The sequence below is a fragment of the Ochlerotatus camptorhynchus genome, unplaced genomic scaffold, assembly GCF_037179485.1.
Source record: "Ochlerotatus camptorhynchus isolate MF236.1 unplaced genomic scaffold, CSIRO-AGI_Acam_v1.1 ptg000631l, whole genome shotgun sequence".
In the NCBI taxonomy this organism is placed as follows: domain Eukaryota; kingdom Metazoa; phylum Arthropoda; class Insecta; order Diptera; family Culicidae; genus Ochlerotatus; species Ochlerotatus camptorhynchus.
In genome coordinates, this window is record NW_027041110.1 from 428,245 (window position 1) to 447,744 (window position 19,500).

Sequence of the window (19,500 nt, forward strand, 5' to 3'; positions counted from 1 at the left end):
CTTTTATGTACACCTGTCCGTTCATCGTGTCCTGGGTCACGAAAGGTGCACTCCGCTTCCCGCACGTGCAGATGGCTTGCCAAACCAGGAATTTCTTCGCAAATTTGGACATCTTCTGAGTGCGGACATGCTCCGGAACGCTGAACTTATCCTTGGCCGTGAAAAACAGGTTGCCGGGGATCTGTTTGAAGTCGGCCTTCACATATGTTTCGTCGTCCATGATGCAGCATTCAACTTTCGTCAGCATGTTGAGGTACAACTTCCTGGCACGGGTTTTGGCGGACTTGTTCTGCTTCTCGTCGCGATTAGGGGCCTTTTGTACCTTGAACGTACGAAGTCCAGCCTTAGTTTTGGCCTTCTGGACAAAACTTCGGCTTAGGTGCAGCTTCTTAGCCACATCCCTAACGGAGGCGTTCGGATTTCGGTTGAAGGCCCCAACTACGCGGTTGTGATTTTTGGTGTTGTACGGAATACTTTTTCCTTCGCTTCTGGGCTTCCGATCGGTGGTCAACCGTTCCTCAAACCGCTTAATCACTTGCGACACCGTGGAATTCGCGATTCCCAACGTTTTAGCGATGGAACGATGCGAGAGCTCCTTGTTCTCGTGATGAATGCGCAAGATTTTATCACGCACGAGCTGTTCTTTCGACTCCATTTGCAGGATGTAAATAATGCACTATGAACTAAATCCACCCAAATTTTCATTAAATTCTACCCAACGGTTAAAAAGTTAGAGCAATTTCATAGTGTGGCAATTTCATCGTGGACACCCTTTATTTAAAAGACTGTGAGTAGATAGATTTTTGAAATCTTGGCTAGTGGTTGAACAACTATCTTAATCTTTATCAGTATACCTTTTAACTTTATTGGCAGAGTATGTATGAAGTTTGAGTAATTTCAGTAAAACGGCCGATTTTCAACTTTTTTCATAGTAGGCGGATTTTAGAAAAAATTGCGGCATTTTAAAGATCTTTAGGGTAGGTGTACCAATTATGGCCATACGTTCCTATTATGGTGTGTTCCAGTTATGGCCTATGGAATTCCCATAGGCCATAATTGGAACACACCATAAAAGGAACCTATAGCCATAACTGGTACATCTACCCTATTATGACTACAGATGAGCAAAATTTCAACATTTTTGGTTCATTGTATTTCAAGAAAATGTGTTTATTTTTAGGAAATAGCTCTAACTTCTTACACACTCATCCAAATAAGCCCAATACTATACCCATAACCAATAAATGATGATGAGCAAGCAGCCAAAAATTTAGAAATCTAACTTTTTAAGTTGTGCGCTTGTACAGCTGTTTTTTTCTGAAATTTACGGACAGCTGTACGCTCAATTTAGCAGCGCCGGTGGTGTGAGCGTGATTACCTCTCACCCGAGCAGGCCTGGGTTCAATCCCAGTCGGCGCCGCCGGGATGTTCTGAGGCATAACATCTCTGATCACGTCTGAAGTAAAGCCGTTGGTCGCCGGTTCATGAGTTGATGGGTCGATAGGTAGGGTCCAGGTGTGGGAGCTGCCTCCCTAGCGTCGGTAGCGTCGGTAGCATTGGTGCTCAGCACGGAAAACAAGATCTACGGAAAACAAATCAAGGAAAAAATGTACGCTCAATTTTGAGATACACTATGTATAACTAGCGTTTACTTATGTAACATTTAACACGTGTATTTGTTACTGACTTCTACTCAGAACTCTATCAAAGTGTTTTAGGAGCTTTCGGATAGTTTGCATTTCGAGTGTGCTTTAAAGATTTTTACTGAAAAGATTTGAAAGTCGGTGGGTTTATATTACTCCTAGGCAAGTTTGGTTAACTTTCAATGGAGGGGGAGGGTTGAGTTGGGGATCGTCTAAATTTTTTCCAAAACTGTCCCCGTATTTACAAAATGAATAGACAGTTTTTGATAGGTTTTCGACTGCCTTCCCCCACCGTAGCCAATCGTCCATAAATTCTTTAGACATTTTTTATGGGCCGTTTTACATGCGCCATCAGAATAACCAACAGGTTAACAGGCAAAAATTGGTTTATTGCATAACAGCCTTCGTAACTCTCGGCATACCACGTTTTCTAAATATTCCGCTAAGATTCTTCTCAAAATTTGTAAAAGATTATTTTAGAAATTTCCTAGCAATTATCTTAAAAATTCCTTTGAAAACTACCGCATTCCTTTTCTCTTGTAGACCTCGCACTTGTAAAACATCGAAAAACTTGTAACGTTACTTGAGTTAATTTTGTCATATTTAGCTGTTCCAATCAAACCGGGAAAATGATGTTAGACAAACCCAGTTGTGAATCTGCAATGTTCCTCACCCATGGTTTTGCACATAACTCGGATCGATTTGTGGTCTTCGACAATACTGTTCTGCCAAATTCAAGGACTGCTCATTTTATAAAATGGACATCGAAAAAGCCTGTATCTTTTCCATTTTATGTTGCACCCGTATTGTTTAAAGGGAGGTTCTCATTCAAATGTCCAAAAAGTAAGCAAAGTTTGGCATTTTTTTGTGCGCCAATGAAAAAAAATCATAGAAGGACGTGGTTTTGAAATTAAAAAAGCTTAGAACTTCGTCTTTATTTCCACAAGGCGAAAAAACAAAATGGCGCCCGTGGTCACGTTTTAAGTAAGGTAATGTACGCCTGAAATGGTCAAACTGCGTACAGCCTAGTATCTCTGGATCGATCTGAAACACAACACGATTAATGAGGCTTTAAAGTGAACTAAATGTATTGGAGGAATGACCTAAGAACGGGTAAAAAACTTCAAATTTGACGAAATGGTGCGATCTCAAACGTTTTGGTCGATTTTTCACCCCTTTTTTCCTCTTTTAAGACTTCAGACAAAATAGTGAATACAAAGAATTTGTAGATTTTATAGGTCATTCCTCCAATGAAAAAGGTTTTCTTTCGAATGGTCAAGGTAAAAGTTGTTAAATTGAACCGTTTTCAAATGAAATTGAACGCAGTTTTGAAAAATCGTGTCTCGAGATAAACGCGTTTAAAGTCATGGCGGCCGAGACGCCGCTTCGTACAATGGCCTGTAGAAACTTTGTTTGTGCGCGGATCGAAAAACCCTTTCAACACAATATAGTAATATACCTTTCAAAAAATGCAATAATAAAAAATCGATTTAAAACAAAATTTAATGAGAACCTCCCCTCAAGTCTCATGCATGGTCAATATTGAACAATACGTAAATTTTTGGCTCGCAAATGATTATTAAATCCAGATCGCAAACAAATTAGTTCCTATTGAGAAGAGAGTTCGTCATACAATTTTAAATTTTCTTATATATTTTTTTGGGATTTGATCAAATTATAAAGGGTAAGATAAGATGAGGAAAGATGGGTCCCGGTGCAAGATGGATCAGCTAGTTAATTTATTTATTTACGTTTGTCAATATCAACAGGTTCAATGCAACCCCAATGATGGTTTGCTTTCATGCCTGTTGATGGTGACAAACAAAGCTATAAAGAAATCAAGTACATGACCTATCTTGCCCCAGCTTACTCTAATTGTTAAATTATTACAAGACTACCCTTGACTCAGCTCCGTAAAACTAACGCATTGAACCTTCCAAATGAAAGGAACTAGCTAAGCCTACCGTTGTAGCTTCTTTAAGTTCGCATTCACTTTTTGCTCTTCTAAGATTTAATTGCAAACCTGTATCGATCCACATCGCTTTAATCACATCGAGCACCCAATCCAAGTTGAAACCCGGTGGGTATACCATCTTGGATATGAAAATGGTGCCAGGCATGAATTTTCGGTAACTACATGTCATCGATGGTGGCCAGCGATCCGGGAAAACCGGGAATTTGATAAGTAACTTAATAAATTTCTGAAATTTCCATGATCTCTGTGTTATGTAGATTTCAACTTTATCAGCTTATGTGTAACTTTTCCAAATGGTTTAATATTAACCTTAAAAATAAACATACATTTTGTTTTCCTTAATTACCTTTGAATTCTGATCAGAATAATCATGAGATTATCCTTAAACTCACAAGAAAGTACCCTTGGAACTCTTCTCGTATCTTAGAATTCAGAATTCCCTTGAAACTTCCCTAAGAATTACCTCGGAATTCTCCATAGAATTCCTTTAAAATTATCCTAAAAATTCAATTAGGTGCTTTAAAAATATTCTCAAAATGAAATTCTCGCTAAAATTATCTTGCAATTATTCTTAAAATTCACTTGCTATTCTCCTACAGATGCCCAGAAATTATCTTTAATGTTCTTTTCACAACTCCCATGGAAGTATTATAGGTAGGGGAAATGGATGTAATGTCGGCCTAAATGCCCCTAATTTGGGTCCATACAGAAATTCAGAAGTCGACTAAATTTAGAATAGCGACTAAAAATATCCATTAGTACCGTCCCAATGACGCGTTCATCTAGATAAAATTGATGAACAGCAGATTTTTAGCGATAGGCCCAATCTCAGAATCATAGGCCAATAAGCCATTTCCCCTATTAGCTAGGAATTCATCTCAGGACATTATCTCAGAATTATCTTGGATTCCTGGTCAGAACTCCCTTAGGATGTTTGCCAGTTTGTAGTGATTCTTCTGAGTGTTTCTCTTGAATTCAAACTTTAATGTCTTTTAAATTATCCTTATAAATCCATAGGTATTTTTTTTCAGAATTCTATACCCCTCCTTGCAATTTTTCACTATGCTTTATTCTATCCCCATTGCTATTATAAATTTACCCTTCCACTTAACTAACCTCTTAACTCCTGTGATAGGTCGTAGAGTTCTCTGCATCTCTCTTAAGTAAGTGTCCAACTAACAATCCTTCCCATTCCCAGCAGTTGCAAGGACGTGGCCAGGACAGTTCTCGATTGTTGGAGGTAGTGCTACTTCCATATAATAGGCCGAGTTCAATACGGTAACGGACCGAGGTGGCAACACTCTCAAACAATAGTCTTGGACTTGTACCACCTACGAATTTGTGCAACTTGCCCAATGCGAATGCGAGGTATTGTTCTCAGAATTCTATAGATAGTTTTTTTTTTCAATTGCTGGAGCCCTGAACATTCTTCCATGTTGCAGAGTCTTGAAAATTTTTCAGTGCCAAATATTTTTTTTTAATCTGTGATCTTGTAAATTTTTTCAATATTCCACATTTTGAGTAGTTTTTCCAATTCCAAATTTTAAAAGAAACCCGATTCGTATTTTTTTTCTTAATCTAAGAACTTAATTTTTTTTTATAAATATTGTGCATTTAAGACTCCTGCGCAAAAAATAATTGATCAGTAATTTTGTCGCACAGGCCAGAAATTAAAAAAAAATAAGATCTATTTTAAAGTAGTAGGGTAGGTGTATCAGTTATGGCTAGACGTTCTTATTATGGTGTGTTCCAATTATGGCCTATGGGAATTCCATAGGCCATTATTGGAACACACCATAATAGGAACGTCTAGCCATAACTGGTACACCTACCCTAGCAGTTGTAGTTGTAGTTGTAGCAGTTGTAGTTGTTGTTCAGTTTACTCATAAATCGCAAAAAGTGCAGGAACTCAGCCTCAAAATTTGCCAAAGACATGTTTGACGTAGTACTACGTCTGTGATTTCTATATGGGAGTACACTTTGTGAGAATCTAAAATGGAACATGTAACAAAATTATGAAAGATTTTGAATGTTAATAGCGCAGCTGCCCATGGACCAATTTCAATAACTTTATTACCAATCGAGCAGAAATATTTCGACGCATCAATAGCAATGCTTCTGACTGATGGTTTTCAACAAGAAACTATTGAAAAAGTGGTAATGTCAAGCATTGTCCAATGTACGAATGCACAAATAAAAAGTGATAATTTTATCACTGTTTCTTCATGAAATAAACGTTCTTCTCAAACCCAGTCGTCATAATCGAGTACCACTTGGTCATTCTGCTTCAACCTGAGCGCTGCTGTCTAGCCTCAACTCATTTTCGCTTCGGACGGCGTGGTGACCAGGCAGCAGAAGTATCAATAGCGGCAGTAGGAAGGTGGTGGCAGATTAGGTAGTCCACTCTTCTACATAACAAGCAACTATGACTGGTCGTGGCAAAGGAAGAAAAGGTCTTGGTAAAGAAGGCGCCAAGCGTCATCGCAAGGTTCTTCGTGATAACCGCCATCCGTCGTCTGGTTCGCCGTGGCGGTGTCAAACGTATCTCCGGTCTGATCTACGGGGTGTGCTGAAGGTGTTCCTGGAACATGAGATCCGTGATGCTGTCACCTACACTGAACACGCCAAGCGTAAGCGGCTGTACGATTCGGGAGGTTGAATCATCACCAACTTTGGCAACAAAACAGCTCTTTTCAGGGCCAGAGAGTTAAGATAATAGATGATGGAGTTTCGAAACCCGTCGGATACGGTTCTGTTTTAAGTTTTCTCTCTGTTTTGTGCGTGCTTTCGCTTTGATTGTTTTCGTTTGCATTTGGCTGATAAGCACTGGCACTTTGCCTCCCGACGGTTATGCGTGTGTGATTGTGGCGGTTTTCTCGCTTTCTGGGAAGTTTTCGAATCGAGAAGGAAACGTGATTCATCGATGTCGCTATCTGCATACTTGTTTTATTTCCTTCACGTGTGCTCCCGGACCAGAAATGTGTGGCATAGTGAAACGATCGATGCCTGCGTCGGAGGTGTTGGGTTTTCTAATCGTTCTATGATGGTGTTGGTGATCAGATGTACTCCAAACACTGAAGAGTCTGCCCATTCTGCTGTGAATCCTGCGGTTTGCTTCCAATACAGTAGCGCAGGCGAAAGAGTGAGGAATGGTCTCAATGCTTCGGTGTGAAAGAAAACGGTTGCTGGAGAGTATTGGCAAGGATGATGCATGAAACAGCTTCGAAAACATGAAAAGACAGACTTATAGCAGATAATTTTGGTGAGATCTTTCTTTTTGTCCTGATGAATGTGGGCGTCTTAGTGGAATACCTGTATAATGAGAGAGAGAAGGATTAGTATTTTCCATTTAATTCCACTACTTTATTTGCTTATCCTTGACAGATACGCGTATTTCGTCTACAATGTGCAGACTTCTTCAGTGTCTTGTACTAATACTCGACGTCGAGTATTAGTACAAGACACTGAAGAAGTCTGCACATTGTAGACGAAATACGCGTATCTGTCAAGGATAAGCAAATAAAGTAGTGGAATTAAATGGAAAATACTAATCCTTCTCTCTCTCATTATATTTCTTTTTGTATTAATTTAAATTTGTTTACATTTTCACATAAACTTTACTTTATATTGCCAAATAGAGATTCCTAAATATATTCCATTTCCTACTAACACAAATGTTCCCTCCCGTGGCATCTATGAAGGTAGTATGGGTTCCCTGCATCTTCTTAAGTAGATCTTGGACTAATTTTCCTTCCTATCCCTTGCAATTGTAAGGATGTTTGATTTGTCGATTTTAATGTGTGGGAAAAACCAATAGTCCCAAGTGTTTTTTTTTTTCACGGCAACACACGATATTTTCGACAAAATGTATTGGTTGACCATTATATAGCCCCCCACGATTTGTGCAATCATTTATGCTACGCTATGCTATGCTAAGTGTGTTGGCCAGCTGCATCTAGATGTAGTTGCATCCCAATTTCTACGGATTTTTTTACTTCTCTGTGAGTTTTTCCCAACCTTTTAGTAGGTATGCACTGAAATTTTTTCTTAATTTATTTCAAAACACATGAAATTTCTCAGGAATTGCTCCCTGGTTGCTGTGGGCTATCTTAAGTAAATGCAAGCCTTCTATTTAACTGTTTTCCAGGAAATCGAACAAACTTCACTAGAATTGGGAAATGTATATTTTGGCGAAAATAGTGGAAATTGATTCCCATAATCACGTTACTAGTGCGATAGCTGTGGGCTCTCCTCACTGTTGAACTTGATCAAGCTTAATAACCTCTGATTGTTATCAGCAAATCGTTGTGTGCAGGGCCAAAAACGAATGGATGGATTGATAGGTAATTCGCCTATTCATTTCCTTAGGACAATTAAGAATCTTCTTCCAACAACGCTTGATTAGCCAATGGGTCTGAAAACGAGGCCATCAAACAGGAAGATACTCCAATAAATGGGGAGAAGAGCCCGCCCTTTATCCACGAAATGTTAGCAACAAGGAATTAACTTCTTCATTCTCCCCATCCAAATCGCTTTAATGGGTCCCTCCTCATCCCACATTTTTTATATATATTGTAATATGTAATATAATAATCAGATAATCAGAAGCATAACGTCTACAAAAATATGCGAGTCGATTGAAATCTGCCGAAAATAAATGAGGGCTAAGTTAATTCTTAACATAAAAGCGTAGATGCATAGGTGAAGAATATGAGAAAGAAGAGTCAAAGGTGTTGACATGTAGAATTTGAAGTTGTCAAGAATGAATACGCATGTTTAAATATCGTTGATCCCGTTACCTATCATCTTGTATTTCATCTAGTTATGATTATTGTCCATAATACTTACATTTCGAAGATGGTGCTACCTATTTTACCTTTTATGTGACATCAATCATCACAGAAGCCTTGAATCGTAGACCAGGTCCATTAACAATACACTCGTTGCGAGAAGGGGCTCTATGGTACCACTCATACAGTATTGTCATCTTCTTCTTCGTCAGGTTCGCTTACCACTCGGAATGAACGCTCGGTGCATCTTAGATTTGATCTTGTCAGTAATATCAAATAGTATTTTATGCAAACGAAAAAGAGATACAGCCAGGATTAGTTTTTTTTAAGTAATTGTTTAATATGAATACCCAACTAACAAATTCGTATCTTAGTAACATTGTGTCACTCTGAACCCACATTGAAAGTTATTTTATGATTATATGGTTACTTGGATACTCACATAAAATGTTGTGCAAGTACCAGAAATTCAACAACGCCCAACTATGGACAGCTTAATGTTTATTTCATTTATTCTTTGAATCAGCGAACATCAACATGATTATCTTCTAGGAAACACCAGATCTAAGTTGTGTAGAAATAAAACTAAAAAAAATACTGTTTTAACTAATAGTACATTATAGACATCAAGCTAACCCATGTTGGACCCTGCCAACAGGATGGTTTAACGCTTACGAAGTGAAGTACTTCTCAAACTGAAGCGATACATTTATCAATGTTTCAACTTTATCCTAACGTAAACTTAGTATTATCACCCATATGCCCGTCCATAACCGAGACATATCCCCCACACAAAATCAAACAAGAATGTTTCTGTATGGCAAACGTGCCCGAACATAAACGGGAATATGGGTATACATCTTCACTATCGCAACTACGGGTAATAATCGAAAGTAGCATTTTACTCAGGCACTATTGAGCAAACTGAAATCACCCTCTCATACTTGAAATTTGTCAAGACCAACCTGGTACAACGATGCACTATACGCTCTCTGATCAAAGCGCAGGAAATTCTGGCTGTGCCACTGGAACCCCTAAACTAATATTAAAATAGCGACGCCAAAATGGTGTTGTAAGTTTACGTCAATTCCTTCACCTATTATCGGCAGAGGAAAAATTAATTGCTCGCGCTCATTTTTCCCAAACGATGTCCTATAACACGATGAATCTTCATGAAAAACATGAGCGTGGAAGGTCTTTATTTAGCCGTTTCTATGATTAATTCAGTGATCAAACAACTACGAAGGATACAACACCACTTCTAGGAAACAGTTTGTACAACTTTCAATCTCCACAAAATGGGTACCACCCACAAGCAACACCGGCGTGCAAATTTCCACCGTTGTGTTCGATGCAAAGTGCAGCGACGCAAGACAGAAACCGAAAAAATCAACCATCTGCAAACAAATATATATTAATTTAATGATACCGTAAAAGCCTGACTGGGCCAGCAGCACGTGCTTTCTTCCCTCTTAGGAAGGTGCCTACCATGGATGAGACATCATCACGACCGGGATTTCTCTCTCTATATACAGCAATTGCGTGTGTTTTAAGCAACGTTAGTGCGTGTGGTCGTCGTTGCGTCGTCAGCCGGCCGAAAGGAAAATTCTTATATTTTCTCAACTGGAACATCCTCAACTCAAGCCCGCGGTATCTATGTGGGTATCTTCTTCTTCTTCTTCTTCTTATGCTTGTTATGAACGTAGGCGATAAAGATTTTTATGTATGTTGCACATATTTCACGGTAGCATCAGTCCGGGTGCCGTACCTACCTATAAGTGCGCCAATATAGAGAGAGAGTCATTTATTTCGCTCTTGTTTAACGACACGCAAGATGCGGATTTGGCTTCATATTTTTTCTGCATCACAGGAACAGTAGCACCGACATACATCTACCTAGTGCAGCATACAGTATATCTCAAAATTCAGCGTACAGTTGTCCTTAAATTTTAGAAAAATAGCTGTACGAGCACATTTTAAAAACATAGATTTCTTAATTTTTGGCTGCAGGCTCATCAATCATTAATCGGTTGTCGGTATAGTATTGGGCTTATTTGGTTGAGTGTATAAGATGTTAAAGCTGTTTTAGAAAAACGCCATTTTCTTTAAAAAAAATCATATTTTTTTGAAATACAATGAATCTGTTTAAAATCGGTTCACTACGGTTAAAGTTGAAACGCTCAGTTTTATTTTTAAAAAAATCACACTTCATCCATAGGCTCAGCCAATAAAGTCCAAAACTATACCGATAAATCAATAAATAGTTATGCAACCACATGCCAAGATTTAAAAAATCATCTATTCGGTGTTTAAAAAAAATCCACTCAGTTGTACGCACAATTTTGTGATACACTGTATGTGCAACAGGCGCGCATTCGCTAGCTGCTTTCAGTATAGATAGTTGGAAATCTACTAGAGGCGTGTGCAAGGTGTAGCTTGCTAATGTGGTATGATAAATTTTGTAGATTTTTCTGCTTGCTGTTGTTGTTATTTCTTCAATTCACTTGTTTCTTCGCGGTCAGTGAGCAATAAAAATCGAAAACAGTATGGATGTCGATGCACCGTAAATTGCCTAGCGGTGGATGTAAATAATCGATGTAAAGTATAATCAAACTAGTGATTGACAACTTTCTTTAGGCGGTAGATTTCAAACAGTGCGGGCATGCAACTGGACGGATCATTAGTACATCGTGGACTGATTTGGTAAAGTAATGAATGATTGTTTGAAGTTCCGATTTTTCACATGATTCTGGTGTATTCTAGACTTGAATTTAAAGTGCAGTGAATTCGCCTTCGATATGTACAGGAACTGCGCCTCCCTTAGCTCAGGCGCAGCTATGAAGCCAGACCATACTGGAGGCGACTGGGCTCTATTCCCGGTTTACTCTAGGCTTGAAAAAATGCTCGACTTCATTGTACTTTCCATACAAAATTCTAGGAAAAACGGGAAATTAATAATCAGGACAGGATTTGCTAGTCACCATGATAGGTTACTTCCGGAGCTACGAAATCTGCAGTAAATCTGGCAGTCCATTCACTTTGAGATCTTTCATAAGATGCGAAACATCCTAAATTCCCGGCCTTCAAGAACTACGAGACTCTGCGAGTCTCCGAGGCTCCGATTCTAAAATTTCCGGAACCTTCAGAAGTGTTTGTTGCTTCATGATTGTTTTCCTGGAGTACTGCGATTTTAAAATTCAAGGTCCGGAAGCTCTTGAAATTTTTAGTCATCGAGATGTTGTTGAAGTTTCAGAAGCATTCGTTCTGTATCTGCCCTTATTCGAGTTTCAACATTTCCAGGAGTTACTGGAATCTAGGTACTAATTTCTCGCAGTTTTAGACGATCTTGGCGTATTGAGAACTCTCAAAGTTGTGACTTATTCTGAAACCACCGGTACTCCCAAGGGAAATGGAACTTTTGGCATTACAGTGACTTCCAGAACTGTTCAAATAAGTGATGCACCGAATATTCGGCCGCCATAGTATTCGTCCGAATACTTAAACCGAATATCAAGCTTTGCAATCTCGAAATTTTGCTCCAACATCATGTCGACCACTTGTTAGCTGAGTAAAGGCCGATTATCAGAAAACCTGTTCGTGTGATCTATCAATACCTGGCCAAATAGCACTGTTGCATAACTACTTCTAATGCTATAAATTCCCAGAGAATTTCATGAACCCAAAAAAAAAAAAATTAGAACTGTTGGCACACAAGTAATTTCAACATTTGTGGCACTTTGATAGGTTACTAATAATTGTTAAATTTGCGGGAACTCTTCACTGTACCAGAAATCATCCCAAGTCCGGGGGAAACTCCAGTATTTTGCAAGCATTTAGCTCATTAATTACTTTTGGAACTACGGAAACTTCAGGAAATTCTTGATCTCCAGTAACCCTTACCCCTGTATCCTCTCTTTAAACTTGTCCTTAGTATTTGATTGACAGAATTGTAATCATTATTCTCTAAGAAATCCCTCCCCCTGGAACCTCTTCAAAATTCATTTGGCATGATTTGAGTATGTTAATCAAATTACCAGGTTGTTAAGTGATAACAGACGTTAACGTTGCCGTTATTGCCGATTATCGATTAACAAGCCTGCAAATTCAGTTTGCTTTCTGCGGGTTTCCGGCAGCAGTTCCTCTCGATCTGTATCACGCGTTCGTCCGTACACTCGATAGCAGCTATTGTGTGGTCGATTCTTTTGTTGTTGACCTTAGAAGCAAATATTTCATGATGAGTGTATAAGTGAAGACCACGATTTGCGTCTATTTCTTCAATGGAAGCGCTGTACCATATTTGGAAACCACTTGAAGTGAATATAAGTTGTTTTTTATATTATACTACTTGAGTATAGTTTAAAGATTTATTGTATTTATTCGATTGAGCCTGATTAAATAATGTAATTAATATTTAAAAAAAAACCTGCAAATGAGCAACTGTAGGCCAATAGCAAGAAGAATATGAATATTTGATTCGACCTTCTCCAATTTGCATGAAACTCTGTATAATTTTTAGTTATGAGCAAGCATTCACATTTGTTCTGAAATTTGGCGTGTATATTTTTCAATAAATCGTAGCACGGCAGTCAGATAGTGTTAGACTGCGGGACCAAGAGCGACACAGGTGCACGAATCAAGAAGGCTAGGGCTGCTTTTGCGAGTTTACGAAATGTATTGAGATCCAACCAGATAAGTCAACATACTAAAATTTGAATTTTCAATTCAAACGTGAAATCTTTGTTGTTATACGCCAGCGCGACGTGGTGTGTTTCAGCCGAAAACACTCAAAAGCTGCAGGTCTTCATCAACCGATACCTGCGGTATATAATTTATGCCTGGTGACCTCACAACTGGATCTCGAATGCTGAGCTCCATCGTCGATGTCATCTGAAACCGATATCAACAGAAATTCGAGAACATAAGTGGGGGTGGGTCGGCCACACACTACAAAGGGAGGAAACGAAATCTGGAAGCAAGCGCTGTATTGGAACCCGGCAGGAAATCTCAGTAGAGGCAGACACAGGGCTTATGGCGGTGGAGCTTCAATAAGGAAATAAAGAAAGTCGACAGGAATCTTTCCTTCTTAAAAAAAATATTTTTTTTAAAAGAAAAGCTTATTAAAATGGCATGTTTTTGAAATATTGAAAACCTTGGACACTTAAGAATTTACAAAAATCGTTCAAAATACGGACACATTTTTTTTGCAATGTTTGCACATATTACAATATGTGAGATATTTAAAAAGTTTTCTGTGAAAAAAATTACAAAAAATATGAATTATAAAAATTCAAACATAAGATCAAAAGTTGTTGTTTTACGATTTTTGTCAATTTTGAAGTGTTCAAGGTTTTCAATATTTCAAAAGCGTACATTTTACATAAGCTTTTTTAAAACAATCAAAAATATTGAACAATTATTGTTGTTTTTATTATTTAAGTTTTTTTTATATTTTTCAAAAATTTCTTCTCAAAATTATTAAGAAATATTTATTGTGTATATTTTTCTAAGAAAGAACTTATTTTTACCTACAAATTTATCGACGCGTCATCGATGCTTTGAAAAATGTCAAATACGTCATATTGAAGAAAAAAAAAATCAAGATTCAAAATGGCCGAATTTTTGTATAAATGTGGATGATTGCCCATATCAAATAATCATGCAAAGTTTCAAGCAAATCAGAGAAGGTCCAGGAGTTCTCTTCACAATCGAAGCTATCCCATGAATCTCCATTCTTCTTCTTCTACTTCTTCTATTTCTTGGTTTTGACGCTTTTGATGAACTTTTGCCTGCCCTGAGCTAAGTGTTCCTGAAGTACTTCTTCAGTTATTAATTATTTTACGGATATAAATTCCCTCTATTCCCATATTTTACTGAAAACACTATTTTCCCCCGCACAATTTCATCACATCATCCATTTCATATTGAAGATATTTATACATAAAATTTTAAGCGGATTAACTACATCTGTTTGCAGTTACAGATATAAATTCTCTCTCCCTCCCATATTTTACTAAAAAAAATTATTCCACTTCCCTCCGCACAATTTCATCTGAGTAGCAGTAACGATTTTCTACGTTCTATTCTACAAAATAATCATGAATAAAGTCTGTCTGAATTAATCTTTACTTTCTAGGCTATCTCAATACCATTTATATGTTCAATTCAATGCAAATCCTATAATGGAATTCATATCCAACAGACTTGAAAATACTTCGAAAAATATCTTGTCTATTATCAAAAAAATAATAAAAATAAATCGGATGAACTATAGTTCCAAAATCTAAGAAATTTGAAAAAATCGAAAGTTGCCTTCTGATTCCCAAGTTTTTTCCACTTCTTGATTTTTAAAATAATGTCTCAGTTCATGTTTCCAAAATTGAGAATAGATGATAAGATCAATTCAGCCAGGCAAGCTTCTTTTTATTAATGATTTTTTTTTGTAGAACGTAGAAAATCGCTACCGATAGAACTCGGATGAAATTGTGCGGAAGAGGGAAAGGGGGAGGGGGAGGAAATTGTGGTTTTAGTCAAATGTGAGGAGAGAAAGAGAATTTATATCTGTAACTGTAAACAAATCGTTTTTGTTAACTAATTTGGTTAAAATGTTATGAATCATTATCTTTAATTTTATATTTCATCGTCAAGCTCAAACCTTTGTGGAGATGAAACCATCATCATCATCATCATCATCATCATCATCATCATCATCATCATCATCATCATCAAAAATATAACGTATGCTTTATTCAGATTTAACGTATGCTTTATTCGGTTTCTTGTGATGTGAGAGGCACGGTGGCCTAGTGGCGACCAATTTTGCTTACTGAGTTGAAAGTTGTAGGTTCAATCCTAGGTCCCTTAATATTACTGAGTAGATTCACATCACTTGTCAAGGTGTGTCTTGTCCCAACGAACGCTACCTACTTTAAAAAAATCCCAACCTATGACTTTACTGGGGACGCTGAGGTGGATACAGTCCCATAAACCGCAAAGGTCACTTTGAGTAATTCTCGGCAATATAAAGTAAAAATTATGTGAAAATAAAAATACAAAAAGAATCATCTCACCATAATTATTGGCCTGTCTTTCCATGTTTTCGAAGCTATTTGCATCATCCTCGTCTTGCCTCTCCAACACGCGTTTTCTTTTTACTCCGTGGCATCGAGGCCATGCACCACTTAGAATTACCGCACATCTTTTCCTCTCAAATATAGCAATATTTTCTGCGTAATTTCTACAGTATATTACCTCTCAGATCTCAGAGTGCACTTTTTAATTGTATGTTTACAAAACATTAGAACTAATGACTCTCAGAATTTAGACTTTAAATCATGTATCTAAATATTGGTACTGAGGCATTTTGTTGCGATTTTGGCAATCAAATAATTTCCAATATCCTTGAACTTAAATAAATTATTAAATTCTAAAAAAAAAATCTCAATTTATAGGAAGCATTTGCCCTTCACTGCCTCTCTTTCTATGCCTGGCTACCATCAACACTAAGAACTCCAGGAACTTCTCGATCTCTAGCAACCCTTAGAACTTATATAGAAACTCCGACAATCAGATTTTTTAAATCCACAGCGTCAGAATCACTGTATCTCCCGGATCTCCACGAACTTCAACAAGTCTCAGATCACAGCTCAGATGCTCTTTCCGATCTTGTTTTTTTCTTCAAAACTCCGGGAATCTTGAGAAGAATCTACAACTAAAAATGTTGATTCACATGGTACTCTTGATGCTCTAATCTCGAACTGCATTTCGGAAAATATATTGGCTCATAAAAAACCAAAATGCTTTCATTTCATACCGCTTAGTATTTGTTCTTAAAACGTTGCCTATGACCAAGATCTTCAAATTTATTTGAGTAACAGAATTAAAAAAAAATCGAGTTGACTGTCTTAAAACAAGGACTAAGTTTAGGATCTTATTGAATGATATCTTGTTTTTAGGGCATGTAATTACGAAACGGTTTCTATATATTCTATATTTTCTATTATTTGTTCAATGTCCATTAAGGGACTCAGATAGCCTAGTCACTAAAGGCACATAATTGACAAGCCAAAGGTGGCGGGTTCGATTCCCAGTTCGGTTTAGAACATCTTTCGGGTTAGAAATGTTCTCGACTTCCTTGGACATAGAGCATCATTGTGCTTGCCACACAATATACAAGTTCATACATTGGTTGGCACATAAAGCTCTCAATGAATAACTGTGGAAGTGCATCTAAAACACTACGTTGAGAGCCGGCAAAACGCGTGCAATATAAGCGTAAAAATCCTGGAAGATGAAGAAGAATGGCATTCGGTCTAGTGACTTTCGCCTTAATGACATTCGGCGTAATAATTTTCCCCTTGGTGATATGAAAATTTCGGAGCACTTCTCGATATTCAGATATATTTTCGGTTTCTCACATGAGACAAAACTGCCGTAGCACCATCAAGACACCATCTATGACAGTGCTGAACCAACCCGCTACACCAATCAATTTATGCTCGCCTTCGAGGAACTCCCTCTCGCCATAACCAAAGCAAATAGAAATGACTGAGGCTCAGACAACTTGCACATAAGCTGCCAGCCACCTGCTGGCGCCGGGCGTATAATTGGCGATTGGAAATACATGAACGTGTCCATAAAGTACTGTTCGGTACTGTTGTTTGGTGGTTTTGGCCCACTGCCCTTGCCTTGAGGCGCGGTGACTAGCGGCCAGCAGTGGTTGCATCTTTCAATTCACAGTTTCAGCTAAAAGGCCCTTGAACCGGATCTATTTCAACTGCGTGGTACCCCACCCAAGGGAGTGGTTTGGTCGGTACATACCATCAAATTGATAACGACCGCGTTCTAAGCTCTTCCCAAATGACACCTGTGTGTACCTACTCCGATAGAAGAACAACTTGACAAATGATAATTCGACATGGGAAGTTACCACGTTCGTTCGTTCGTTCGTTCGTTCGTTATCTCTTCAGCCTATATATGATTGGGTTGATATTTTACTAAATGAAGGGTTTAATGTGTGTTCATATATTTTAGAAAATTAAATAAAGCACACGCGATGATTTTTTACTATCTAGCTTACATGGCATAACTTGGGTTGTGGCTTCGTGGAATGACGACGAGTAAGAGTAAGAGCGTATAGTAGAGCGGAAAAATACGTATCATGTCGATATGCAAACAAACGAACTCGACAGGGTAAGTATCTGTGTGCGTGACGCAATGTGAGGTAACAAAACATAGCCAATATAGGTAGCTCGCTAGTTACTGCTGATTGAATGATGATGATCGATTAGGAGACGACAAACAGTAGTAGTAAGTGTGCAGCATGAGAAGGGCGGGACAGGTGGGCGCAAGCTTGAGCTGGCCCGATCGCTAGGGAAAGAGGTGGTTTTCATTATCGAAACCGAGAAACCGTAACGGATCGCGATCGTGAAAGTGGTTTGAAGATCGCTGCGATCGCATACAGATCATTTGTAGACAAGAGATACCATGCTACGGGGGTGTACTTTTTGCGAGCGCTGTGAACTGACATATTCTAAGCCTGTTGAACTATCTTTGATTAAGGTCGAATTAAAGCCTACAGGCTTTTGGAATTTTGCTAAAATATTCTCATCCTACAGGTTCTTTATTCCATAGGTGATTTTGGTGAAGTGCAAAATTCCACACTCCACCGGTCAAGTTAATAACAAAAATGATAAATGTATTCGCATTAGCGCAGTTCAAGTCAATTATCCTCCATCGATATCAAATATCAAATCATTCGCTTACTTCCCCGCTACTAGCTGTATCGATCGATCGAGTCGGCTAGCACGAAGCTCAATTTAGAACGCCAATCATCTGAACTCATTTGCCGGGTTTCCGAAATTGCCGCTACTCGCTAAACTCGTTTTAATCTTTCGCACACAAACACACATACATACTCACCCGCGCGCAGGGCAGACAGTACACAAACCTAAATCTCTCAAGTAAGCAAATGTTTTTTTTTTGCACAGATTCAAACAAAAAATAAATCTTTCTCTAAATCGTGCAAATCTTCTACCTAATCCGCCTCCACCACCTTCGGTGGAGGTTGTGGTGGTGAAATACCAGATCGAACGAAGCAGGCAGCCAAGATTCAAATCGAAACTCACTCACTCCGGATTCTCTCCAGTCTCGGAAGGTACAACACGGCACGGTTGAAAAGTTTTCTTTGTTGAGCATTCCCGCGATCTTCCTGGGTGAGATGCGAGGAGATGCCAGGTAGAGTTCCTAGTAGGATGGGAATGTTTTAACTACAGGCCAATGTTCTGTTGGGTTTGTTGTTGCTGTTGTTGCTACCTCTTAACATAGGGTACATAGTTGAGTCGAACTTTGTAAGGTGTACCTGATTCTCTACAGAGCAGCATCATTGTAATGATCCCGAGCGAAAGAAGATGTTATGACCGTCCAATCGACGATTAAGAAATTCGCACACCACTCTGTTTAAAGAATACAGTGCTTTCCCAATTTTCTCAGCTCCCGATTTTGTCAGCCTGTAGATTTCACTAAACTTTTCCGTTTTTAAACATGAATACTCAACCTTTTCGCTCTGAAAAATTCTTATTCTTATCCAAAGTTGAAATGTGATTGTTAGGGAAAGTGGGGGTAAAATTGGCACGGGGTCAGTCAATTCAACGCACAGACATAAACCCAGGTATATAGCTAATATTAGCCTGAAAATAAAACACATTAGTGGGTTTATTGATTATTTGGGTATATCGGAGTGTATTTACTTATAAACTTACAGGGTGTCCATCCAACCGGGAAATCCGGGAAAAACTGGGAATTCGGATTTACCGGGAAAAATGCGGGAAATCCCAAATTGCACCGGGAAAGATCAAATATACTCACCCCAAGTAACAATTTTGATTTTATATTAGTCTTGTAGGCCATAATTTGGTCTTGAAGAATCTTTTAAACCTTTAAACTTGTAATGTTACTTGGAATCAATCAACTTAGTAGCACATACATCATTATATTCTCTTGCTTACATCTTTCATATTATTCGTTTCTCTTACTCGCAATTTGCTCGCGCCCGGATCAAGCGGTGATTTTGTCGTTGTTCCTACTAAGATAGCTA

The 19,500-nt window shown here is 38.3% G+C and overlaps 1 protein-coding gene across 4 annotated transcripts in view; it reads left to right on the forward strand.

Annotated features, from left to right (window-relative positions):
• nmo (serine/threonine-protein kinase nemo) overlaps positions 1-19,500 on the forward strand; it is a 288,733-nt gene that overhangs the window by 80,999 nt on the left and 188,234 nt on the right. The gene's annotated exons all lie outside the window — the stretch shown is intronic.